The sequence below is a fragment of the Rattus norvegicus genome, chromosome 9, assembly GCF_036323735.1.
Source record: "Rattus norvegicus strain BN/NHsdMcwi chromosome 9, GRCr8, whole genome shotgun sequence".
In the NCBI taxonomy this organism is placed as follows: Eukaryota; Metazoa; Chordata; class Mammalia; order Rodentia; family Muridae; genus Rattus; species Rattus norvegicus.
In genome coordinates, this window is record NC_086027.1 from 119,481,964 (window position 1) to 119,509,026 (window position 27,063).

Here is a 27,063-nt window from a genome sequence, read left to right on the forward strand (position 1 = left end):
CACTTAAGCCTGAAATCCTTTCTAACTGGAAATGGAGTGGGCTTTGACCCACTGTAAAGCATAAATACCAAACTGCAAAACATTTTGAAAAGTGTAATTCCCGTGTATTATCTGGCAACATCTGATCAGTGATATGAAACTAAAATTACAAGAAAACATAGTCCCAGTTGCCCAAATACCATCAGGTTACACACTGTGTTTTCAAATATCCCACAAATAAAAGAAAAAAAAATGTTGAAAAATAGAGAATGCATTCAACTAAATGGAGACAGATCAGATAAACCAAGAAAAAACCAACCAACCAAACAAACAAACAAACAAAAAACCCCCCCACAAAAACCTATAGTCTCTAAAGCTGTGATTACTAATTTAAAAATGCCAAGATCTATCAATGAATATAGCTATTTAAAAAGCAATTATCTAAGGTGTCACAGCAACATATTGAAGTATCTGTAAAATAAATGAGTATTCAAATATGCCCTAATCAAACTGTTCAAGTTTATTCAAATTCACTAATTTTTATATAAGAAAATGCTTGTCTTATGAGTTAGTCAGAAGCTTATTAGCAGAATGTTTCAAAGACGTCACCAAAAGGGAAATTCTAGGCTTGTTTCTGTCATGAAAATAAATGCGAAAATCGCTTCACATAAGGTATGGAATAAAATATAGTTAGTGTAGGCAGAAATAAAAGTGTATTATGATATGTTGCATTCATTCCAGAATAGCACCCCAAGTTTAAAGAAATGACAGTTTCCTTTTTTCCCCATTTCCTTGATCCCATGCCTCCTCATTCTTAATTTAGACCTTGGTGTAGTGGAATACATCCTTCAGGCTTTTTCTCAGAAATAGCTCACAGAGATACGTATTTTTGGTGGTTATACATGTCTGAAACTATCTTGTCTCATGAATGACAGTGTTAGAAATACCTGGTTGTCTCCCATACCTGATCCTCTCTCTATGGTAGCTGTGTGTGAAGAGGTAAGAAATCTTTTTTATTCTCCTTGAAATAATCATGGGATAATCAGCTGTGAGTGGAGGCCATGTATTCTGGACTGTTAGTCCTAACATGCAAATCAGTGCAACCTGCTAATTTCCCTTAATCCATGACGCAGATCAGTTCAATGTCATTAAGATGATGGAGGCTCCTGACTAAGGAGCTCATTCCTGAGTCGTCCTTCAGAAGAGTGTTGCTCCTGAGAGATTCTTGCTTACATGATTGAGAAGTAAGCTTATATATTTAGACTTTGAGATATGTGGGTGGCTTATGATTATAGAATAACTCAGCCTGTCCTGGCTAATTGAGGCTTGCTGTTTTGTTTGGAAATAATATTTTCTTGGTAAATTTGAAGCATTTCTTTATTGTTCTCCACCTTCTGACATTGTGTTGAGTCCAAAATCATATCCTGATTCATTTGCATAACACCTTTAAACAACTAAAAGGAATAATTTGTTTTAATTGTGCATTCATGTGCCCACAGAGGCCAGAAGAAACTGCATTTTCTGGAGCTGGAATTACAGGTGTTTATAAGCTACCTAGTATGAATCCTGGGACCCGAACCCCGGTCCTCTGGAATAACAGTATGTTCTCTTAGTGGCTTAAACATCTCTCCAGCCCCTGAGAACACCTTTCATTTTCTTTTAAAAACAGGATCTTCTTTTGATAATTTATTCAGAATGTGATGAAATAAAAATTTGACTTCGTATTTTTCCATTCAATTTATGGATATTCTTATGAGGCTTTTACCCACAAAATAACTCCCAGTTCTAGTGAATTTTATAGTATTTGAAAAACATCCTTTTATTTTCATTTTGGAACTTTGTGTAGATCGCTACTGTACGTACCATCTGGATTAGTTATCTGATTTTATCTGTATTGCTCAATTTTATATCTAAACTTCATATTCCAAATACTTAAGTTTTAAACATCTTGGTTTCTAATCAAATGTAAGTGGTTGCCTATGTAGGAAAAAGGTATTGAACATAGAAATTTCTTATGTATGATAAGTCTTAATGAGTGTCTGTCTTATATGCATTTATCATTTTCTCAGGATTTCATAGAAGCTATACCATGAGGAAGTGTGTGTGTATGTGTGTGTGTGTGTGTGTGTGTGTGTGTGTGTGTGTGTGTGTGTGTGTGTGGTGCTATTCATACTGAAGTATGGAATACCTTTGGTCATAGTAGAATTACTTAATCCTTTTGTAGTAAGGCATGACATGTATTAAATATTATCAAGCCCAGCATCCTTATGCTTAAATCCCTTAACTTTGCTGTGTCCAGTGGGAGAGGAATTTGTAATAGTGAGAGAAGCAAATGGTTGGAGCAAACACTGCCTGCAGAGGCGTTCATCTCATGCACAGTGCTTCCACTGGGTGAAGTGTTGACAACCATCTACTATCTGCTGCCTTGAGGTCTCACTAACTTAAGTTTACAGTCTCATCATTGCAGACTAGATGTACCCAGCTTTTCATTCACCATTGACAATGGAAACAGAACTGAATATTTTAAAGAATGCAAAGTCAATTAAAGTAACTGAAGTTGCTGCCAGTGATTTACGAGGACTTCATTTATTAACATGAGAGCTATCATTGGTTAAAGAACAGGGTGGGCTCTAATTCAACTCCTTTAAAAATTGTATTCATTTTTATGTTAATGCCTGTATCCTTGGTTTTATGTAATTTATATTTGAATGAATTTAGAGTTAAACATTCATGTCAGAAAATAAGTGAAAATGTAATTAGAAATGGAAAGTGAAAAGCATTGGCAATTAAATAAAATCAACCTAAGTCAAGTATTCTATATATTAGTGGCCATTGGAACCAGAACTTGTGACATTTGTGTTCACAAAATGAAGGTGCTTGGGATATAAAACAGCTTCTTTTCTCAGTTTCAAGGTGAGTTGTCTCATTTTAGCATGATATGATTCTACCGAATGAAACAGACACTTTTTTCTTTTTTGGTTTTTGAGATTTTTATTTTAATTACATTTCTCACTTCCACTTCGTCCCACCAAGTTCTCCCATATCCTGCTTTACAGTCTCTTTCAAATTCATGCCCTTTTTTTCCCTCCATCTTTATTAAATTGGGCATTTCTTATTTACATTTCAATTGTTATTACCTTTCCAAGTTTCCAGGCCAACATCCCCCTAACTCCTCCCTTCCCCTTCTATATGGGTGTTCCCCTCCCAATCCTCCCACCATTACCCCCTGCCATCCTCCGAACAATCCCATTCACTGGGGGTTCAGTCTTGGCAGGACCAAGGGCTTCCCCTTCCACTGCTGCCCTTACTAGGCTATTCATTGCTACCTATGAGGTCAGAGTCCAGGGTCAGTCCATGTATAGTCTTTAGGTAGTGGCTTAGTCCCTGGAAGCTCTGGTTGCTTGGCATTGTTGTTCATAAGGGGTCTCGAGCCCCTTCAAGCTTTCCAGTTCTTTCTCTGATTCCTTCAACGGGGGTCCTATTCTCAGTTTAGTGGTTTGCTGCTGGCATTCGCCTATGTATTTGCCATATTCTAGCTATTGTTTAGGTTGGGGATTTAGCTCAGTGGTAGAGTGCTTGCCAGGCCGTGGGTTCAGTCCTCAGCTCCTAAAAAAAAAAAAAAAAAAGACAAAATAAAATCAATTGTTATTACATGCATATATACACATATACACATATATACATACACACATACAATATACAGATATACACAACTCATATATGCACGCATACACACCCACATACACACACATATATGAGTTTACTGTGACCTCACTAATGGGTCAACACTTTATGTTGATGGGAAGGACTCATGTGTGGAGTATGTTATGAAGTCCTTGTTGAATCTCTTTCATTTGTCTAAGACTCTTGGCTATAGTCATGCAAAAATCTTTCCTGTTGAAAAAAATCACAGATTGGACAAACTCTATCACAAGGTCAATACAAAGATGCATGTGTGACTTAAGCTGGTCTAATTGTAAAAGCTATAAAATAAATTAGTGAAAATATAAAATAGTCTATTTCATCTCTGAGACTAATGGGAAGTGTTTTGCTTTGCTTTGCTATGCTTACCCCTTTATAGGATGTTTCACTTTTGTTAGTAAATGGAAATCATCGTTTAGTTCCTAAATTAAAAAGAAAACTTATAATTGTGTTTCACCGTTTTGGATTATTGAGGATATAGCTGGAAAGAGAGGTCATTTCAAAGGATGAGCCATTAACACTGATGATGCACAAACCCTTCTGGGAACCTTCCAAACATGATGATTACGCACTGCTGTGCTGGAAGGTCTGAAACTTAGATTTTGGGACAATCCAGGGAATAAAGCTGTATGACCAGAGGCAGTAAAAATAGTGTTATTAATATTGCCATTTCCATAGCATGCTCTTATACATTAATTTTTCTTTTCCTACACTTTGCTAATAAGTGAGTCAGCAAAAAATTCACAAGAATTATTTTATGCATGTCATAAAAATGAGATTATTTACATAAAATTCAGTAAAATATAAGAAAACACAGTAGAAATATTTAAAACCAGACATTTTTGTGTGTGTGAAAAAACAACAAAATCTAATGGATATTTTGAGGTTTCTAGAATATTTTGCAAAAAGAGAGGTATATGTTAAAATAGTTAAAATAACTGAAATAGTATGACAGGTTCACCAATGCCAAGCTGCAGAGAGCACGCCACCATGATTTGGTGACAGACAAGACAACCTTGGGAAATTAAGAATCAGGCTCAAAAATATACTTTTTGCTTGACAATAAGGATTGTGGTGGGAATATTTCTGAAAGCAGAGAAACACTGAGCATTTAGAGAGAATATAAGTCACTTTGGGACTCTCATGTTTGCATCCTGTACTGAGAGTTGAAGTGAACATTCAAAAGTATACTCTAAGCATATATAGTGTTATGGACCTTGATTGAACCCAAGGAGGCCAGGTTATCTTACAACAGCACCCATGAATTAGAAACAGTCTCCAGAAGCAAATATGAGCACAAGCACATGATAAGATGGGTTACAGGTCCCAGATCAGACAAACTGTTTTATCTGAGATGATGTGCCCTCCCCACATTCTAGATTTGTAAGAACAATTTAGAGGTTGCTCAATGACTTAGAGTAGAAGCTGGTGCTAAAATACAACAACATAAGGTCTTGATTTCTGAGGAAGATTGAAAAGGACTTAGCCTTCCTTCTGGTCAAAGGAACACACCAATGTCTTTGTGCCTGATGGAGAACTTAGGTGGACATTTGACTCCTTCAAAGGAGGGAATACTTTGTCCATGGTCCCCACATGCTTATGTTTCTTCATTTTTCTTGGAATATAGCTGTCACTAATCTGTTAGGAGCTGCTATTTGCTTCTAAATTCAGACAGGCTTGTTTGACATTTTTACATGGGACCCAAGGAGATGTTCCAATAAACCCACAGCAATCACGCTGTGAGTTTAGGAAGAGCTTAGTCCATGTTGTGCTGGTGCAACATGCTAGCATCACTCTAAAGAAAAGAACATCACTTATATTTTCACCTTCTGAAATTTGGGAAGCCTAACATCAAAGAGCTGACATCTTCTTGCTATGTCATAACCTGGAAGAAAACTTCACTGGCAAGAGAGCCCAGAACAGAGGATGAGTGGTAAGAAAAATTGAAAAGGCAAAATTTAGTTTTCATGAGTCATTCTTGCAATTGAAAACTGTAGCCTACCCCTACTACAATGGTCTTAATACAGTGCAGCCTTTGACCTCATGAACAAGCCATATCCCAAAAGCACTACCTCCCATTAGTATGAGAGAGGTGATAAGTTTAAGCATGAATTTTAATGGGGACATTGAAAACATAGCAAGATGCTTGGAGATTGGAAGGAAAACAAGAATTATTTATACTACCTAAAGAACAGATTGGATAAAATTGTTGTCAGAAATCCCAATGTTATTATGGTAGCTTGAAAGAGAATGGCCCCTATGGGCTCCAATGTCTGTCTACTTTGTCCTGGATTTGCTGAGCTATTTAAAAAGGATAACGAGGTATGGAGCTTGTTAGAGGTGTGTCACTTGGGTTGGGCTTTTAAAGCCCACACCTTTCCAGTGCCATGCCTGTCTGCCTAATGCCGTACATGGTCATGGACTCTAACCATCTAATAAACTATAAACTAATAAACTCTTTCCTCTATAAGTCCCTTGACCATGTTGTATTATCACAGTGATAGAAAAGTAACTAGGACAGGCACTTTTCACAGATTAGAATAAAAACTGATTATAAAATTTGAGAAAGAGAAACAAGCCAAAGGTGGGCTGTTTGTTCACAATCTGTGTTACAAAGGGGTGTAAGAATTAAATAGAAGTACAGTTAATGTAGAACAATGGAGACCCTGGTGCAAACCCATATATCTAATAAGCAGAAGTTTGATAAGGATGCCAAACATGCATGATGCTAAATGGTAGTGGGAAAAATCACAAACACATACAAAGTAATGAAGTTGGATTCTCATCTTACACCACGTACCCAACTATTTCAGACCTAATTAATGCATTCAGGACTGTAAATGTAAGTGAGACATGGTGAAGGCTTAAGAGTCTTGAAAAACGGGAAGATTCTATGACAGTAGTATTTGTTTAATTTTGGCTCTAATACCAAACAAATATGCGAACAAATACCAAACGTAACAAATAAGATGCGTGAGGATGAAAAGCACATCAAGGAAATAGTCAACAAAATGTAAAACTAACTCATGGATTAGGAGGAAACATTTGTAAAATTTGTATCTGATGAGGAGCCAGTCTCTAAAACTATAAACAATTTACACAATTTAATAGCAACTCTAAATAACCTGTACCTGTGTTAAACTATGACTTGTAGAGGAAAAGCTTTATTTCAGCTTACAGTTCCTAGATCACACTTCCTCACCAAGGGAAGTCAAGGCAGGAACTCAATCAAAAATGGAACTCAAGACGGGAACCTGGAGGCAGGAGCTGGAGGACATGGAGGAGTGCTGCTTACTGGCTTCCTATTCATGGCTTACTCAGTCTGTTTTATCATAGCACCCAGTACCAGCAGCCTGACAGTGGCATCACACATAAGGGGTGAGCACTCCCACATCAATCACTAATTAAGAAAATGCACTACCAACTCTCCTACAGGCCGATCTTTAGAGATACTTTTTCAGTTGAAAATTCGTCTTCTCAAATTAGCTTGTGGCAAGTTGACATAAAACTAGCCGGAACAACCTGTTAAGAATGAGCAAGAATATAAAGAGTTGTTTATTTGTTGCATGTACATCTGTATGGTATGCATGTTTGTGTATGTGAATTTGCATGCGTTTGGGTGCACATGTGTATGCAGGCTTAAAGTTGCAGGATATCTTGATTGCTTTCTTCTTTATTTACTGAGTTAGGGTCTGTCTTTGAATCTGGAGCTCACCAACATTGTCTAATCTAGATAGCCTGCTTGTCCTGAGGATTCACTGTCTCTGTCTCTTAGTGCTTGGATCACAGCTGGCTATCATGCTTGTCTGCTTTTCACGTGGGTTCAGGGAATCCAAATCCTCATCTTCGCACTTTTATGACAACCTCTTCTTCCATCAAGCCATCTTTCCCGGCCCTTGAATACTTATTTCTAAAGAAGGCACTCAGAAGTCCAGCAGGGATGTGCAAAGGCATTCTATACCTTTAATTATGGTTGAAACACACATTGAGACTTCTTGGATGTCAACTTACACTTGGGAGAACAACCAAGATCAAAACAACATCAGAATATAATACACGTTGGTAGAATGTAGAAGAAAAAAAGAATCCTAGAACAACATCGGTAACACTGTCAGTACAGTTATTGCAACAACTATAACTCTATTGTATAGAGAGTATCTTAAAAATTGAAGGCAGAATGATTCAGAAATATTACTATTGAATATAATATGAAGGGAATTAAAATCAACGTCTTTACAGATATCAGATTCCCATTCTCACTGAAGAATGTCTAATAATAGCAAGCTTATAAAATCAACATCAGTGTTCATCAGTGGATAAATACGTGGTTGAAGAAAATCACATACACAGAAACACACACAGTAGAATATTACTGAGCTATAGAAGAAAATAACATCGTCACTGGATGCAATATGGAGCCTGAAGCTGCAGCTCAGTGGTAAAATGCTTGGCTGGTTTGCAATAGGCCCTAAACTATCCGCAGCATTACAGGTCCTAGACTATCCACAGCATTACAACCAATGACAAATGAACATGCAAATGAAGGTATTGTCTACCAAGAAGCTATGTGGATGAACAGGTAGCATATTTTATCAAGACACATCCACCAGGTATAGGAAGATATGTAATCTATGATCCAATTTATATTTGGAACTTAAAATGTTAGATTCAGATGCAGCAAAAATAGTGGCTGCTGAGGGCTGGGTGGTGGGATGACAGTGAGAATTTAGATGTTGCTTATGGAAGTTAGTGAGGAGTACACAGGCAAATTAGTAAAGATTTTTTTATTACAGATGAACGTGTTCTGAGAAGCTATCCTCTAGTATGATTCTTGTGTTATATACAATTACATTTCTTAGAAACTTGGAAAGAAATGACATCCCCTAACAAAGATAACTAGACTTCTGGCTTACTATGTTGCCTATTAATTTAATTTTGGCATCCAATACACAATGTACACATGTGTATAACATGATAAATTGTATACATTGAACACACATACTTTCCCTTGTCAATTTAATATTTTCTAATCAAAGAAAAAATGCACACATAAAATGTCTCTGCATTTTGTGTAACAGCATATCAATATCGTTTTGCATTTACAATCAGCAATTCAGAATATCAGAAAATTCTGCCTCCACTTGTTCAACTGCCTGCAGATTGAAAGTATTTGTGAAAAAGCTTCTATGCTGAATGTGTACTGAGTGTTTATTTGTGTGTGTGTGTGTGTGTGCACGTGCATGTCTTTCCAGATGATCCTGTGTGGGAGTATGGTTGTGTCCTTGCCACAACACATGTCCTTCTGTCTTGTTTGAGAGAGAGGCTCTTGTTTTCGTTTGTTTGTTTTTAATTTGCACGTGCCAGTCTAGCTGATCTTTGAGCTTCCTGGGATCCTCCTGTCTCTGCTTCCCATTTTGCTATAGAAATGTTGGAGTTACAGGTGTTTTACCACTTCTGGCTACAGATGGGTTCTGGGAATCTGAATTGAAGTCCTCATACTGGTGCAGCAGGCATCTTACCCTCTCTGAGCTACCTCCCTACTATGAATGTACTTATCATTCATTACTTCCTAAACAGTAGAGTATAACAACATGGCAAGTCTTTTCAAAGCAGTTCCACTGTGTTAGTAGTAACTAATCAGGAGATGATTTACGTATTTGAAAGAAGTATTAGGTTATACGCAAAGACCACACCATGAATTAGGCAACCATAGTATTTAATTATCCATGGATATTGAGAGACAACTATCTCTCCTTTCTCTCTCATATATGTGTGTAGCAATGTGTGTCTCATTCATATATAATGAATAAAATCTGTATGCTGACATATTTAATAAATTTAAGCTTAACAAAAGCAAAGCTCTGTATTTGAAATCTACATACCCTTCACTAAAACTTACTCTATTTTAGCATTTTGTGGCATTTTTCAGAAGCCCTAATTCCATCATTTTCCTCTGCATTTCTATATTGAAATAATCAGGTGTTGAATAGTTTTGATGTTGTCCTCACTTGCTAGCTCCCTGTATTTTCTACATAAGCAGAAATATCAATGATATCTTTCTATATAGACTCACTGTCTTAGTCAGGGTTTGCATTCCTGCACAAAACACCATGACCAAAAAAGCAAGTTGGGGAGGAAAGTGTTTATTCAGCATACACTTCCACATTGCTGTTCATCATCCGAGGAGTCAGGACAGGAACTCACACAAGGTAGGAACCTGGAGGCAGGAACTGATGCAAAGGCCTTGGAGGGGTGTTACTTAATGGCTTGCTTCCCCTAGCTTGTTCATCTTGCTTCCCCTAGCTTGTTCAGCTTGCTTTCTTATAGAGCCCAGGACTATCAGCCCAGGGATAGCACCACCCACAGTGGGCTGGGTCTTCTCACCTTGATCACTAATTGGGAAAATGCCTTACAGCTGGATCTCATGGCGGCATTTTCTCAAGGAAGGCTCCTTTCTCTGTGATAACTCCAGCTTGTGTCAAGTTGACACACAAAACCAGCAAGTACACTCATAAATAAACTGTAGTTTAGGGCTTTAAGTGATACATAGAGGGGATCAGGGAATTTACAGCCAACTTTCTATTTTTCTCCCACTGATCCTGATCTGTACCTCTGAGTTTTGTTTTTGTTGGCAGTGGTAGCTGCAGCGTATTAACTTTAAATTACTTTAAATTCTGAGGCAGGAATAAGCTACATGATGTGCCAGGTCATTTGCTCTTGTTTTATGATTACACAGGTTGCTGTGCAAACGTTTTTGTGAATCCTGCCTGTTTTCTAACTGATACAAAGATGCAGACTCCTTAGGTTTGCAGCTCTCAACTCCAGCCTCATTACACTCTTCTAAATTGTGCACTAATTAGGTTACCTTTCCATCAGCCCAGGGTGACTTTCTCCATCCTTGTAGCCTCAAGATTTTACAAACAAATTACATGACTTTGGGTTTTAGTGTTCCTAGTATCCAGTAAAGTGGAAATCATATATTTATGAAATAATCCATGGCTCAAGCAGCACATCACACTGAAAATTAGAAAACAGAATTATCAGCAGTGAACTGTGGCATACATGGATTGACCTAAGTAACAACGCCAGGTAAGCATTTTTGATGCTTTGGCTCAGCTCTTCCTCTGAGATCTTTCTGCCTGAGGTGACTTGTTTGTATTTTCATTAAAAGGCAGGACTCAAGCCACAAATCTAGGCACCCTGGGAATAAAGCTCACATTTTCCCAGTCCAGGTGCTAATCAGTTTTAACCCTTTCCTTCTATGTCCCATGATGGTGGGGTGTGAGGCAGGTGTAGAGACTCCATGTTCAGGGAAATTGAGAGGCAATTGAAACACAGTGAAAAAAGTAACTGTTGATTATTTTGATGAAAAGTTATTACTTGGGGGGTCAATACACACTCTTGGTTTTTCTTTGAGTAAAAGGAAGACAAGAGTCAGAATGGAATTTAACATGTGTAGCTAGGAAAGAAATCCCACCATTCTCTTCTTTTGTCTCAAGATAACTTGCAACTTGGAAGCACAACTTCAGCTTCTCTGTCTGTGCATGTCCTGTCTATTACCCAGGGATGTTAGAGTTTGCTCAGAGAAACCCTAGGACCCCTGAAAAATAGAAACAATGTATTCCTGTGATGATGGGCTCACTGTCAGAAATCCTCCAGGTTTAGAGTCCTGGAGTGTTTCCGCAGCTGGTGCTTTGCTCTCTAGCTCCAGGAAATGCTTTTCATCCTACCTTCCTCTTTTCCTCACAGACTGTTTTTGCTAATGCTCCCCCACTCCCTGAAACCTCAGGCTCATTTTAGAATCTGAGCAGAGCTCTTAGAAAGCTTGTTATTTTCTGCTGCGTTCCTCAAGCTATTATACAACAACTTTGGCTTTCCAAAGCTATCCAAGTTAAATAAAAACATAAGCAAACAGACTGGTGTGAAACAGAAAGGAGGTGAAACAGTTTAAATAGTTCCTAGAGTGGAGAAGAATGGAAATACTGTCACATGAGTTTGTATGTTGGTTCCAGAAAGGGTTAAGCAATAGTGTCGATGGTGGGGAGGGGGTCCAGGGAGAGTGTGGTGATTGGTTACAGATGGAATAAGCGATTGTAGAGAACAACAATTGCCATGGTAATGACACCTCCCATGGGCTGGGTGTGACAGCCTGTGTTCTTATATATACTTTTTGTCTACTCCTATGAGGAAGGGTAAGAAGACTGTGGCTTAACAAAGGCAGAGTAGCTTGCTTAACTTCACATAGTGGTTTAGTCATTGATATGGACATCAGAGTAGTATCACAGATGTTACACAGTTAAATTGATCTTTGGGATTTTAATTCCTCACCAAGTGAGCTAAAGGATAGGCTTGTTGTTAGTTTTTTTTTTTCCTTTGTAATTTTGAGAATTCTCGGTGCCCCTATTGTTTTAATTTTGTCCTTGTGAATTCTATCACTCTTACTTATTTTTAAAGTATTAATGACAGAAATTGGTGTTGAGCATAGGAAACACAAGTTTTATTATATGTTTTCTTTATTTTTGAGATTTTTATGCATCTACACAATGAAACAAGATCCTATCCACTCCCCGTTGTCCCCCCCCCCAATTTTCTCTGTTCTCCAACATGTTACTTGCTCAACATCATGTCTTCTCTCTTTCTTTTTGACAATTGACTGAGTCCAATTAGCACTAGTGCTAATCATATGTGCATACATCTGGGGCCATCCCCTAGAGCATGGGAAACCTACCAGTGGAAGCACCTTTTTAAAAAAGAACAATTCTCTCTCATCTAGCAGCTATCAACTTCCAACAGCTCCACAGTTAGAGGGAGGCATGGAGAGCAGCCCCCACAGTCTTTGAAGGAAACTTGTCAGTCTGACTCAATCCTGTGCAGGTAACCACATCTGCTGTGAGGTTTTGAGTACAATAGCCATGTCATGTCCAGAGAACAGCATTTAACAGCATTCTTTCTTATCCAACAGTTCATATATTCTTTTTACCTCTTCTTCCACAATGTTTACTGTGTATGAAGGGATATTGAGATGTTCCCCACAGGACTGAGTACTCAGTCTCTTATTCTTTAACAACAGGACCAGTGAGCAAAATGATAATTGCTTCAACCCTAGGGCTTATGACCTTCCTAGCCACAAGCTTTTACCAGGATTACAGTATCAGGCATGCAATTCCATTCTGTCCCTTGGAGAAGACCTCAAGTCCAATCAGAAAGTGGTTAGTTACTCCATAGCAGACAAGACACAATTGCACTGGTGAGCACATCTTGCCTGGTAGGCCAGTAACATAGCATACATAGTTTTATTCTGGACAAGAGCATTGATGTCCTTTCCTTCCCAACAATGAAACACTGCTATTATAACTAAATCATTAACTATACCTTGCTCGAGTGCATTCTTGTTTAGTGAGCATCTGCTTTAGTATAAATAGATCTCAACTAGAAAATACACACACACACACACACACACACACACACACACACACACACACAGTGAAGAGAGTATTTCTCCTAAAGTAGATTGGCTCTCTGGACAACTCTGTAATGTCAAGTCTCTTATAACTATTTAATTCTTATTTCTGGCTTGAGTATTTAACAACATGGCTCACAATGTTTGGTGAATGAATGAATGGCTATGATGGAATCCTTCAAATACTGAGATGATTGAGTTGTTCTTTTCTATAGTGCCTCCATAAATCAGACTTTTTGTTCAGCATGTGACTTGGTTGTTGGATCAATTGAAAACACTGGCAGAATAGGGGGTGGGGGGATATATAGCCATCACCCACCAGCTCTGCAACTTGATGACACTTGTGTTTGTCATTGGAAGACATCTAGACATTTTCTTTGTGACCAATAACCACCTAGAATCCTGTCACATCACATTTATAATAGTATAATAGAATAAAATAGTATAATAGTATAGTAGTCTTAGTTTCCCACGACTGCTTAAACATGGTGGCTTTAATATATACAGTTTATCACTTGATAGTTCTAGTAGTGAGGAATTCTACTTGGGACTCCCTGAACCAAATCAAGGTATTGGCAAGGTATCATCTCTTCTGGAGTCTGTAGAAGACAGGCTATATCCTTGCTATTTCAAATTCCTAGAGGCCACCTGTACCCCCTTTCCTTGTGGACCTCTTTGCTCACTTTCAAAGCCAGCTGCCAAGCATGGTCACATATCTTTCCCTGTCTCTTCTGATTCCTTTGTTACATTTCATTTGACCACAGACCTTCTATCTCCCTCTTAAAGGACCATAAGGATGACAGTGGGCTCATCAGAATAATCCCCATCTCAACATTATTTCCTTTATTACGTTTACATAGCGCTCTTTTTCTTGGAAGAAAACGTATTAACCTATTTATAAGTTGTGAGAATTAGCAGGGGAATATAATCGAGGAGACATTTGGCCTATGATCCCATTCTCCCCTCCTTCCTTGAATTGCTCTTTGACTCTCTGCCCAGTAAGTGGAAGAATTCTAGAGAAGGGAAGGTCTCAAAAAAAGCTTCCCTGGACAATCTCAGAATTCTACAGCGTTCTCTGGGGCTTTTTACTAGCGTATGTGTCTGAAGCTCTTGGCCTCTCTGCCTGGAGTCTTACATGCTATTTTTTGAGATCTGAGTTAAGTACATAACACATAGTTTCATCACCTTAGGATGCTCTGGCTTCTGTGTTTCTATGTTGTTGTGTCTTGGTCCTGACAAACAGCCAGAAAGGGAACAGTGATCGAGGAACACTGTTTTGTGGAAGCCCTTGGTCCAATCCAATGTATAGCAATAAAAATTATTGAGATTCTGTGTGATTCAGTATTACTCATTATTTATTCATAGGTGACTTCCCATAACCTGATATGAACTTCCTTGACATATGAACTTTATACTCTTTTTCTACCTACAATATTGTCTTCTGGGCCATAGGTAGTTAATGATGTATGAATATAACCCACCTGGCATCTCCTACCCTTTCTTCATCCTGTATTCAATTGGAAAAGTAAGAGAAGTTGCTTCAAGGATTCCTGGGATGTAACATAACTATATTCATTGCCATTCTATTTTTTCCAAATGTATTAAATGCAGAAAACAGAAAAGTAGATGGAGCATAACTGAAATCAAATTAAAGCCTTAGGTGCCATCATTTTACAGAAAAATTATCAGAGAGATCTTTGACAGGAAGAGTAACAAGTGAGAATGCTCATTTTAGCAAACAGGAGATAAACAGATCTTTTTATATCTCAGAAAAGAAGACTTGAAGTCAAGAGTGTATCATGTGTTCTGTCGAGTCCAGCATCAACCGATCTGGTGTTTGACCCATCATTAATTATTTTTCTTATTAAACATTGTTTTGTTTTCTTCATGTCATTAACTAAAAGTGTTTTAAAGTCCCTGCAACTAATTAAAAAATGGAAGGTTGTATCAAGATGACTGAAGTTAATGTCCTCTAGGTATACTCCAGGCTTCAGAAATAGTGTTTACTAAGAGAAACTCATGGGAAAAGAGTAGATGCGAAACCGCACCTCATTAGAGTCCAGGCAGCACACTGGGATCTAGTTAGACCAAACACTCCTGTTTTAGACCAAGGTTTGGCCAGGGGTTAGATGTCTTTAGACTGAAAGATTTTAATAGTAAGGGACTGAGCATATGCCTGTGGTCCTGGCCTAGCAGTCTTTGTGGACTGCTTTCTTCAAGCATATGGTAGAAGCAGATTTCTCTGAGTGTCTCTGAGATGTCACTTATGAGAAAACAGAGAATTAGTTTTAACTAATTAACTTCACCGGCCATACCTGCCACTCTACTCCTGTGATGTCAAAACAAGCTTCCAACTTGGAAAGGCTGTGTTTCCGTCATGAGGTTGTCTAGGCTATGACTAACACAATTGGACATGTTAAATGTCTATGGAGACAGTATGAGGCCAGAATAATAGAAAACAGACTATCGTGGTATATGGTGGAAGGTAAAAATCTTCAAAGTTCTCATTAATTTCAATATTTTAAAATATGGTTAGAAACTGGCATAAAGCACAATTAAGAAAAGAATAAACATCAAAATTTGCATTTCATCTCTGGTTGTGTTGTCTACCCGCCGATAACCAACAAATTACAATGTGAACAGGTAGAACCCCAGTCACAATTCAATGGTGTTGTAAAATTTGCCAACTACCTTAGAAATTACAATAGAAGAAAGAATTATGGAAGAGAAAGCCAGGATGGGGGAACAAACTTTCATTGGTAGATTAGATGATATCTGGACCGTCCATTTTACCCTTGTGTTAATATCTGAATTGGCATTGGTAGGGTCTTAGTCACTGTTCTATTGCTGTGAAGAGATACCATAACTAAGGCAATTCATAAAAGAAAGCATTTAAGGGGAACCTTGCTTACAATTTCAGAGGTTAGTTCATTGTCATCATGGCAGGGGCATAGCAGGACATTGCAGAACATATGTGTCTGGAGTGCTAGCTGAGAGCTTCGCATCCTGATCCACAGATAGAGATAAGAGAATCTGGGCTGGGCCTGGGCTTTTGAGATCTCAAACTCCACCCCGAGGGACATACTTCTTTCTACAAAGTCACACCTACTCCAAGAAGGCCACACCCACTCCAACAAGGCCACACCCACTCCAAGAAGGCCACACCCACTCCAACAAGGCCACACCCACTCCAACAAGGCCACACCCACTCCAACAAGGCCACACCCACTCCAACAAAGTCACATCTACTCTACCAAGGCCACAACTCCTGATCCTTCTAATTCTTCCAAACGGTTTCATTTCCTGGTGTGTAAGCATTCAAAGACATAGTCTGTGGAGATGCTGTTTTCATTAAAACCACCACAGGAACTAACCTTGTACTGGGTAAAGACTTTGTTATTTTATCAGGATAGGCAGGATGTACTGTTTTATAATTTGGTCCTTCTCATCTGCTTCTGCATAATCTTTATGTTGCACTGCATGAGGTTGGTTTGTTTCTGTGCCCCAACACCACAGTCCTGGTGAGTGCTTCTTATTACTACTTTTAGTAAAACTGGTGTTACAAAGGTGGTCCTATGAGAGAGAGAATGGCCTGTGGCTTTGGCCAGACAGAGATGATACTCTGACTTCCGAAGAGAAACTTATTGGCCTCTCTTAAATTGTCAGATTATCATCAATTTGACCCATGTAAAGTCAATGTATTTAGAAGGATACAGGAGTCAGAATTTGCAACTGACCTCCACAGAAATGTTATAAAAGGTTTCATCTATTGAAGAGGCAGGGCCTAGAGACAAAGAAATACCAGATGGGTGGAGATTTTTCATACACTACTCAGACTTGAAGAAAACATTGCATAATAATATCAGGAAAGGAAAGGAAAAGAACCTTCATTCTGAAATGTAGGCAGAACTGCTGAGGACAGAAACCTATGGGTAATCTGGGACCTAGTCACTTTCCTTCATAAAAGGACTGGTCTCAAAGCTAACCCTGTGTATCTCCTGGCCTTTGTCTAATGTTTGTCTATACGATTTAAGACTTCTACAAACAAGAGATTAGTTTTATTTCTCTCCCCAATTTGGCTAAACTATGACTGTTTCTTTTCATGAACTTCTTTCAGAATCTAGGGAATCCACAGTAGCTGGAGATTGCAGGAGTGTCAGGTAGCTGTGGGACATCCTCTGAATACCATCTGAATTGTAGTTTTAAAGACTACAACCATGTAGTTTACAAGTCAGGTGTCCCTGTGAGAACTGTGAGATGTTTCCACCAGGTACTTGGATTTCTGTTTGCGGTGATCAACTTTGTACACCCAGAGCAGGTAGACTGTCTCACTAGAGAATGCTGTGAGCTTTCCACTTCCTGTCCCTTTTTCTATTTCCTGTCCCTTTTTCTTGGCAAAAAGAACTCCTTGGGGGTATAAATATACAAGAGAAAACCTACAAGACAAATGAAGTGGAGACATCAATGCTGATTAAGTTTCAAATGCAAAAGAGCCAATATGTATTTCCAGAAAAATTCAACATGCCAAGAGGGAGTGGTCTTAGTCACCTGGCCATCAGTATAACCGACTGGAGGTAGTAAACTCACACAGTTAACAAACTTCAGTATTTGCAGTTAACTCTGTATTTTAATAGACAGGGGGTAGTCATCAGACACAGTTAACAGACTTCATCATTTTCAGTTAACCCTGTATTATAACAGACTGAAGGTGCATAGTTGATAGAAGGGAGTTAAAGTCAGTATTTTAACAGACTAGTGGTGGTTATCTCACACAGTTAACAAACTGCATTATATGCCTCTAAGTCTGTATTATAACAGAACAGAGGTGGTTAACGTACACCATAAGACACTTGTTTGCATCGTGCATTGAGAGGTCCTGGTTCAAGTTGGGGTAGAATCAGGGCTCTGAGTCACTGATGGGGGTGCTGCATGGCAGTGAGGGGGTGTATATAGTTGAGTTAATGTAATTATCTCAGGAATCAAAACATAGAAGGAATAAGAGACCAGAACCCGAGTATTTCCTTCTGGGTCATGGCTTCCAATGACTTATAAGCCTTTCTAGTTTTCACTTCCTAATGACTCGATGATCTCCTGATAGTGCCTACTGGGGGTCAAGCCATTACTATGTGACCTTTGAGGCAGAAACAAAATAAAACTGTATCATATGTTGAGACACTGACATCATCTAATCCTACACTCTTGTGAGTCACCAAGCAACACAAGGGGAGCTGTACTCTGTTTCTGTCTGAACCCTCTCAGAACCATGCCACCTTTTGTCACCTTGCTGCTCTTTCTCATCTTCATCTCACATCACTTCAGGTTCCTCACATGGTGTTCTCTGCATTTAGCATTAATTTCAAGCCAGTAGGTCTGTGGTATGTCTTACTAATCTTAGCAAAGCATACAAACTCAAATTTCACTGTAAAGAGTAAGGCTGCATTGGCAATGACAGTGTAAACTTCTTTTCTCTTACCTTCTACATGGTTATATTCATCTTCTAACCTCTCCCTCATCAAGGACGCTTCAGTCATATTCCTTAACCTTTTTTAATTTGTTTCTGACATTTCTAATCTCTGGTGAATCATATTCACCTCAACCTCTTTTGCATTTTGATTTATTTAGTAGTTTCTTCTAGGTTGGCATGCACGATCGTTTCCTTTTGGTTAGATTGTCTTCCTTTTCACAAGTGCATTTTATGCATGGCAATGGGTTTCAAGACAACATTTTTAGTCACACATATCTATATCTATCTATCTATCTATCTATCTATCTATCTATCTATCTATCTATCTATCTCTCTATATATAATTTTCTTCATTTACAATCTCTCATTTTTTTTATGTTTTCTTTTTGGGTTTTTGACTATAGACTCCACATGTGAGAGAAAACAAGAGATGCTTATTTTCCATTTTCATTTTATTTTTCTTTTTAGGTGGATAATTTGGGACTTTGAGTATAGTTTGGTGGTAGAATGTTCGCCTGACACATGCTGGGCAGTAAGATCAATTTCTGGTATGAGGAGAAAATGGTTAAGTTCATATTCAGGCAGTTTGACAACCCTATCTTAAACAAACATAAAAGTAAATGAAACAAGTGTGAAAATATCTCCTCAAACACCCCTTTGGCCATTTTCTTCACTCCAAAATCATCAAACTGACACTCATGCATATTAATTACTAAACCTCCTTTACTTTGGCTCTTAACTTGATCAGAATTCCACTTTCCAGTTGTCTATTCAAATGTGTCAGCTGTTCAGCATCAAACATGTTTCACAATGATATCATCATGCCACCTGTCAAAGAATCACTGCTGCTGGAATCTGAATCTACAAGTTCGATTTTTCCCCCATTAACATCTCCCCTGATTTCTGGTGTCCATGCATGTCCCTGTGGCCAAGTTTTCATGGTGATTTCTCTGCTAGGCTACAACTACAGTTCTGAAACCACACCTCTTTTCCATGTGTTTTCCTTCTTCTTGCAGATTTTGCATGTAAACACTACAGTGGTTTCAGAACTGAATACCAGCTGGATGAGGGTTTGTGGAGTCTTGTGTCCCAGCCTTCTCCCAAAGTTCAGACAAGATGCTTCACCCACCATTACACAGCAGTCTCCTTTTTCTTCCTTCCTTCCTTCCTTCCTTCCTTCCTTCCTTCCTTCCTTCCTTCCTTCCTTCCTCCCTCCCTCCCTCCCTCCCTCCCTCTCTCTCTCTTTCTTTCGTTCTTTCTCTTTCTTTCTTCTTTCTTTTCTCCTCCTCCTCCTCTTCCTCCTCCTCTTCTCCACTACCACCATCATCAAACTCATCATTGTCATTATAGTCATCATCACCATCATCATCACCATCATCATCACCATCATCATCACCATCACCATTCTTTTTTTCCTCTTGTCTCCATAGTGAACTATCACTAGCTTATTGCTTCTTGACATATTGCCTCCTTTTAGTTCCATAATTATATTTTTCTGGCATTTTACTCATTCACTTATTTAGGATATATGAGAGTCTTTGCTCCTCCAAAACCTCCTCCCGGTTCCTTTTCCTGCCTTTCCACATTTTCTCTAGAAATTTTCATTTTCTTCCTGAGCTTCAGAGGACCCAGCCAGGCCATTTGTCTTGCCTCCATGTTCTTGAAATACCGAGTATATGAACTATGTAGCAAATATTTTCAATTCTTAATATAACCTACATTACATATTCCATATTTTTGCTACCGCGTTCAAACTTTTCTGGTTAAACTGCTTCTTAAAGGGCCATATTACACCTGATATTCTCTCCTTTAAGTAACCATGAAGCTGCTGCCAAACTAACTTCCCAGAACAGTATTGTGATTTCAGACTTTATCCCTTAACATCGGCAATGACTCACTGTCTTACATCATACTTTCTGCTCTATCCAAAATTTCCTCTATTCTAAAACCCTGCTTCTCCTATTTCTTCACACTGTGTGGGTTTCTACAGTGACTGCTAAAAAGGGTCCATTGGCTTCATGTTGTTTAAATCTATCTGGTTTGTAAGGTCCAAACCCAATATTGCTTCTTCAATAATACCTTCTCCAATCTACAATGAACAATGAATTTTTTATCTCTGATAAACGTATAAAATTTCATATTCCTCTGAACTTCCTACAGAATCTCACAAACTGATTTCGAGATTGTACAGAGTAGTAAATGTTCTTAGATGCCTGGTGGCTTTGTTTTAATGTGTTACTGGTCATACATCATTAGAGATCAAGTGCAGGAAAAAGAAATGCATTTGGCTTCCATATTAAGAGTCTTCACTTCCAGGTGTTTGATTGTCAGGCTTCTTCCTCCATTTGCTATATATGTGGTTGCATCTGGGATGGCAAAGTATGACATGTGCACGTGTCTCTGATTCTGCGCAGGTTTCCCTGGTAGTTGAATAGAAACGGTTATTTCCTCTGAGTCCTGATTTAAGTCCCCACCCCCACCCCTTTTTCTGGTGAGACAAACTTTGAATTGTTGAAGAACAATGTTTTTCCACATGACTCCTTTATGCTCTGACAAAAGCCCCCGGGGTTTGTTTGACTTGCAGTAGTTACATACCCAAACCTCTGCTGCCTGCTCACACTCTGTGAACTTTGGTTTTGGAATGAATAATGTTGAGGTATTCTGACAAGCACACCCAAAATATTTGCTAATTAAGAAAGGGTTCATCTAGGGAAATTTTATTGTTGTCACACCCTCTCAGTATGAGCTGGAGAAGCAAAATAAACTTAATCTCTCTTACTCTAAAGTTCAAGTGTTGAAAATTCAACAATTGTGGCTGCCCTGGGAATATGTTCACTGATGTAGGATTCTGTTTATTTTCCTTTGAAATTTATTTATTTGGGCTGTTACAGTTTGCTGCTTTGTATAGAATTTAAAATTAGTTTTGTGGAAAGTGGATCCAGAGGAATTGAAGTTACTTTTTATTCTCACTTTTCTGGTCTTCATAGTCTCTGACACAGTCAACCTCCAGGCATGAATTTGTTAGAACAGCTCCTTTGGTACTGAGCATTGCTACAGTTCCATTTCCATAAGTCTGTTGGAATGGCTGACAGTGGTATGTTTCTAGAGAGCTGATTCATACCCGTGGCAGCGGGCAGGTATCTAGGAAGGAATAAGGCCAAGCATTGGCTGTAACCAGTGATGTCTTACCAGCATCTTAGTACCACCCTAACTTCCCTTTCTCTCTCTACATCCTTCTAATATTTCTACTTCATTTCAAACTTTGCTTAAAGGGAGAATTAATTTTCCAGACAACAGTTCTGCTTATTAGATAGGCATATTGTTAAAGAAGCACACAAAATAATGAAGTAAGAATCTTGTCTTTGTAAATTATATAAATTTATAACTATTTTATATGCTCAAAACCAATCTTAATTATTATAAAAAATTCTAAAAGCATAGATCATGGAAAAATGGTGGGAAAATAGTCATTGTTGACAATCTTGATTCCAATGAAGTTTGATAGTTAGAATCACTGTTGTTACTGGTTATGCAGTCTCTGTAGTTGTAGACATACTCATATCATGATACTATTTCTTCTGGCCTCCCTCTTACTTACATAGTGGCAGGGATTAAGACTCTCTGTGTTCCTCTTAGTGTTATGGAAGCCCCCCAGAACATGTTACATGTATTCACACACTGAGTGCAGGTAACTAAGTCATACCAGGCATCAGTCTGTGTGAGAGACTCTCTGGGTAGGGTGGGCTTGCATCCTAGAATAGTGAGACCACTGGGAATACAATCCATTCCTGTCAATTGGAACTTAGAATGTTTTCAGTTCACTCTTCAGCCTTCTTGTCTAAATTTGATTCTAATTGATTTCTTCTGAAAACTACTCTATCTTTGTGATCAAGCTTTTATTTCCTGACACTTGGTTGCTTAGATGTGTCTATTTCTACAGACTATATGCTCAGTGCTTTGATATTCATAATGAATTCCTACCAAGAGCTCTCACTGTGAAGACAACATCAGAAAGGAGTACTGAAGAGAGGCATTAAGCGCTGTCATTTCAATGGGAAAATTAATAGAATTGTGTGTTTATGGAAACTAAGAAGAATTTCCTACACTTAAGTGCTGTAATATTTACAAAGAAGAAATGCACATCTGTGTTGAGGATAGTATATAAGTTTGAGGACTGGTTAATAATCTAGAGTGCTGTTGATAAGACCTCCCCCTATCTCATGTGTGAATGTGTGTGTATGTGTGTGTGTGTGCGTGTGTGTGCGTGTGTGTGTGTGTGTGTGTGTGTGTGTGTGTGTGTGTGTGTGAATGTGGAGGTCAGAGAACAACCTTGGGCATCATTCCTAAGGTGCTGTCCACTATTTCTTTGAAACATTTTTTTTTGCCAACCTAGTATTTACCAAGTAGGCTAGGTTAACTAGCCAATGAGACCCAGTATCTCCCTATCTCTACCTCCTGAGAACTAAGATTACAAGAATATGCTATCGGAACAGGGTTTTTTGATATTGTTTAACTAGAATGCTGGGGATTGAATTGTGGTCCTTTTCCAAATGAACTAGATCCCACTCTGACTTTTTTCAAGTCATATGTTTGCAGAAGAACTCATTTCATCCTAAGGCCTAATTTTTCTTTTATTGAAAATAATGATAATTAGAAATTCTGATCAAATTTGCACATGTAGTAAGACTGTGAGGAGTGGCTTACCTGTATAAAAAAGATGTTGAGAAATAATTATTAAAGTCTGATAAGAGATCATGGATTAGGAATAAATGTCTCACTCCAAAAGATGACTTCATGACCCAGATACATATTAATAGCAAGTCTACTTCAGGCCTGGAGTAGTGGCAAGCTCAAACACCTCTGAAGCATCATGACAGCTTCTTAGAAAGCTTAAATACCATCAATTAAAGTGTTTCCACATCATAGGAGATACCAGTCGGTTATGTTTGGATACAGGTAAAATATTCTGTATTGAAATGGATAATGTATTTCAAGTGAGATGAATGGCTGATGGAACCAAAATGATAAAATCATTAAAACCTCATAGAATCTAGAAAAATGCACAGCTCTGAGTCTGAAATAGAAAAACAGAACAGTGGAGCTATCATAGCTGTCCCAAGGTATCTGTAAACATTTTAATATTCACTGTGACTGAGACAGAAGAAGCCAAGTAAATAATATGTGCTCAGTACCTGCCATGTATCCAAGCATGTATATTTTTATAATTTGATTAAAATTTTATAGAAACTTCATGAGGCAGTGGTTATTATATGTACTTTGTAATTGGGAATCTGAGACACAAAAACCTTTAGAAGCTTTTAAAGATAATAATGCCTTTTTGTGGACTATAAAAGTTAAAATTGTCAAATTTGAGTTCCCTAAAAGACTTATGATACTTTATAGGCCTGAATCCTTTCTCCTTCTCAGTACTTATGGATATTTAGGCTTTGGATTTTCTTCATGAATCCAAGGGGAGCCAGGCAGTCTGATCATGCTCAATCAGAACATTGGGTTCCTCAAACTCATGACTCAATCCATATCTTTGTTCTGAGACTTTTGATGGAGACATACAGGAAGATTCTAAAAGGCCCATATGTAAGCCTGGAGCTCATCATGGGTGTTTTGTCACTATGTAAAAATGGATGGAGGGTCAATGATCAGTGATGTGAATTTGGCATTGCATTAAGTTACTGAAGTGATTTACATTGGTCTTCGCCATGTTTGTAAGGATGATCCATTATTACTTTAACAACATGAGGTTCTGAATGCCCTGCATAGCAGAGGAAGGAGTCATACTTAGTGCTTTCTCATTCTTAGACACTCATCAACTACTGCCCAACTTGGCTGAGGATGCAGAGTTAGCTCAATAAAGGTTTATGTTAGAATTCTAAGAGACCAAGTAGGACATTTTATGCCTGTAGTTTGGCATTTTCCCCTTTGCTTTGGAGAAAGTCAGGTGAAATGATTTATTATGTGTTTTCACTTCTACTTGTAGTGGGATGCACAGTAATTGTCATTGGTCTATGATTCATTACTAATCATATGAATGCCCAAGGACAAACACAGGTATCAGACCATTTCAGATTCCGCCAGAATGGCGAGGAAGGGTATTAATTGCTCATCAGTTACAATGAGTTCTAAGCTTCTTTTCTAAATCAGCATTCAAGGGTTTTTATATTGAAAAGTATTTAAAATTCAACTGAACAGAGCATAGGTCCCTGTGCTCTGCAAAGTGATGTTGCTGTAGATTGAGCAACAAGTCTTGCATAAGTTTTGAACTTTTGCTTGTGAAAGACAAAAGTATTAGAGGGGATTATGTAATAAAGGAGAAATATTATTGACCTTTTCTTCCCACATGATACTGAAATCTAAATATCAGTACTTTAGTAGCTTGTATTTGTCATATTATACCAAGTAAGAAATCTTTTTTTCTTACGGAGATCAATGTATTTTAATACTATAGGGTTGTCAGTGTCTTCACTGACAGCTCATTCATCCATAAGCCATTAACTTCTCTGGCTCACTCGATAGATACACTGAAGTTGAATTAATTAGAAAGTACCAGCAGTGATAGGATATGAACCATAGAGGTAACTGATCTCTAACCAAATGACTTCATCATTCATATGCCTCTAGGAAAAGTAGAAATACTTTGCGTGCAGATAATTGATTCAGATATGAAGTATGTGACTGACAACAACTCAAACAATCACTGTATTTGTTTTCTTCTTTCCTGTGTCCTCCCAATCTACAACATCTGGAAGTACTGTCAATTCTGCAGTTCTTTTTGAAGTGAGCTCCCCTGTCTTCAAACTAGTCTCTCATTTCTCTCCCAGCCCTTCTGCATTTTGTTTTTCATGCATCCAGTAGCATGAAGCATCAAGCCAATAATTAATCTATTTTGAAATTCCTTCTGTGCTCCCTATGGCTCCTGTGATAAAATTATAAATATTCTGAAATTTGCTGCAATAAAATACACAGAATTAAACCTAAGCTTATTTCTCTTGCTTCTTTGACTCTTCTTCTACAGTCACATAACATTTTCCTTCTCCCTTGTCAGTATGTTTCAGCCATTGCAGCTTCTCTCTATAGCTCTGATAGACAAGATCACTTACAGTAACTTGGGGGCATTTCTATATGTGTGAAGACTCTTTTCTTAGATCTACTATGATTGGCTAAGCACTGTACCATTGTAACTTGCATTGCATCACATGAGTGAGTTTCTAGACTTCCCAGCCAATATAACCGATTTTACATATGTTGTTTTTAGTAGCATCATAGCATCCCCTTTTCTCATTTATTTGTGTTTTGTCCATCTTTCTTCTAGAATATTCTCCCACATTGGTTTTTTTAAAAATAGATGAATACCCCATTTTATTAATTATTATATTTATTTACATTTCAAATGTTGTCCCTCTTCCCATTCTCTTTTCTATCAACCCCTTTTGTTCCCCCTCCCCTTTGCCTCTAAGAGGGAGCTCAGACTCACTCTTGCCTCACCCCTCTAGCATTCCCCTTTGCTAGGGCAACAAGCATCCACAGAACCAAGTGCCTTCCCATAAGCTTAGAAGAGTGACTGATATCTCAAGCTCTGAATATATTTTTGATGAAAGTTTTATTTCATTGCAGGAAGAAAAATGTACATGAATATTATCAATAAAAGCATAACATTAAAATTACTTTAGCCTGGCAAGAGGGCAAAGCCACTTTCTATTTGGCAACCTTGGATTTATTCCTAATGCCCATATGGTAGAGGGAGAGAATTGACTGGACCCCACAAGTTGTCTTCTGACCTCTACACACATACTGTGGCATGTGAGTATGTATCCTGAAAATAAATCTTAAAAATTTTCAACAATGTAAATATTATAGTGATACTTTAAAATGTTTGGGTATGATTTAGAGTCAGATGCTCTATGCTGAGTAAATATGGCTTTCAAGTTAATTGTTTTTCCTTTTGAGAACTCATAATACTTGTGCAAACTTTGATACAAGAGTTTAATAATTGGATAGATGCATATATTTATCATATCAAAGTAATCAGTGTTTCCATCTCTGAAGGATTTTTCTCCTGTATTTTAAGGAGCTTCAAACTCTTGGTTGCTTTGAAATATATGACAAGATTTATATGATAGTTATCTATGTTATGGAATAACCATTAGTTCTTCCTGCTTAATTGTATTTGGTTTTCATTTTCTAACCTATTTTTAGCTTAAAAAATTTCAACATTTGCCTTTATAATGTTGTGTAGTGGTTTCCTCTCCTTCCTGGAGGAAGGAGCCTTAAGATGCTAAGGAAATTTACAGTTGTTTCAGGGACTCAGAACTGAGAATTGTCTATTATACTGGAGGGAGTTATTTGGAGGTGCTGCTGTTCCTAGATCAATAAGGGATAACCATAGAAAACTCACTGGTTTGCTAAGCTAGGCTTGGGTGGAATACCTTACATGATCTTGTTT

General features: G+C 38.0%; 1 long non-coding RNA gene across 1 annotated transcript in view; it reads left to right on the forward strand.

The window, feature by feature from the left end:
* The window catches only part of LOC134480433 (uncharacterized), a 94,381-nt gene extending 67,961 nt beyond the window's left edge, over positions 1 to 26,420 (forward strand). The window contains exon 3 of the long non-coding RNA XR_010054901.1: positions 26,235 to 26,420. This is a non-coding gene — a long non-coding RNA (uncharacterized LOC134480433). The remainder of the gene's footprint in view (positions 1 to 26,234) is intronic.
* The last annotated feature ends 643 nt before the right edge of the window (positions 26,421 to 27,063 follow it).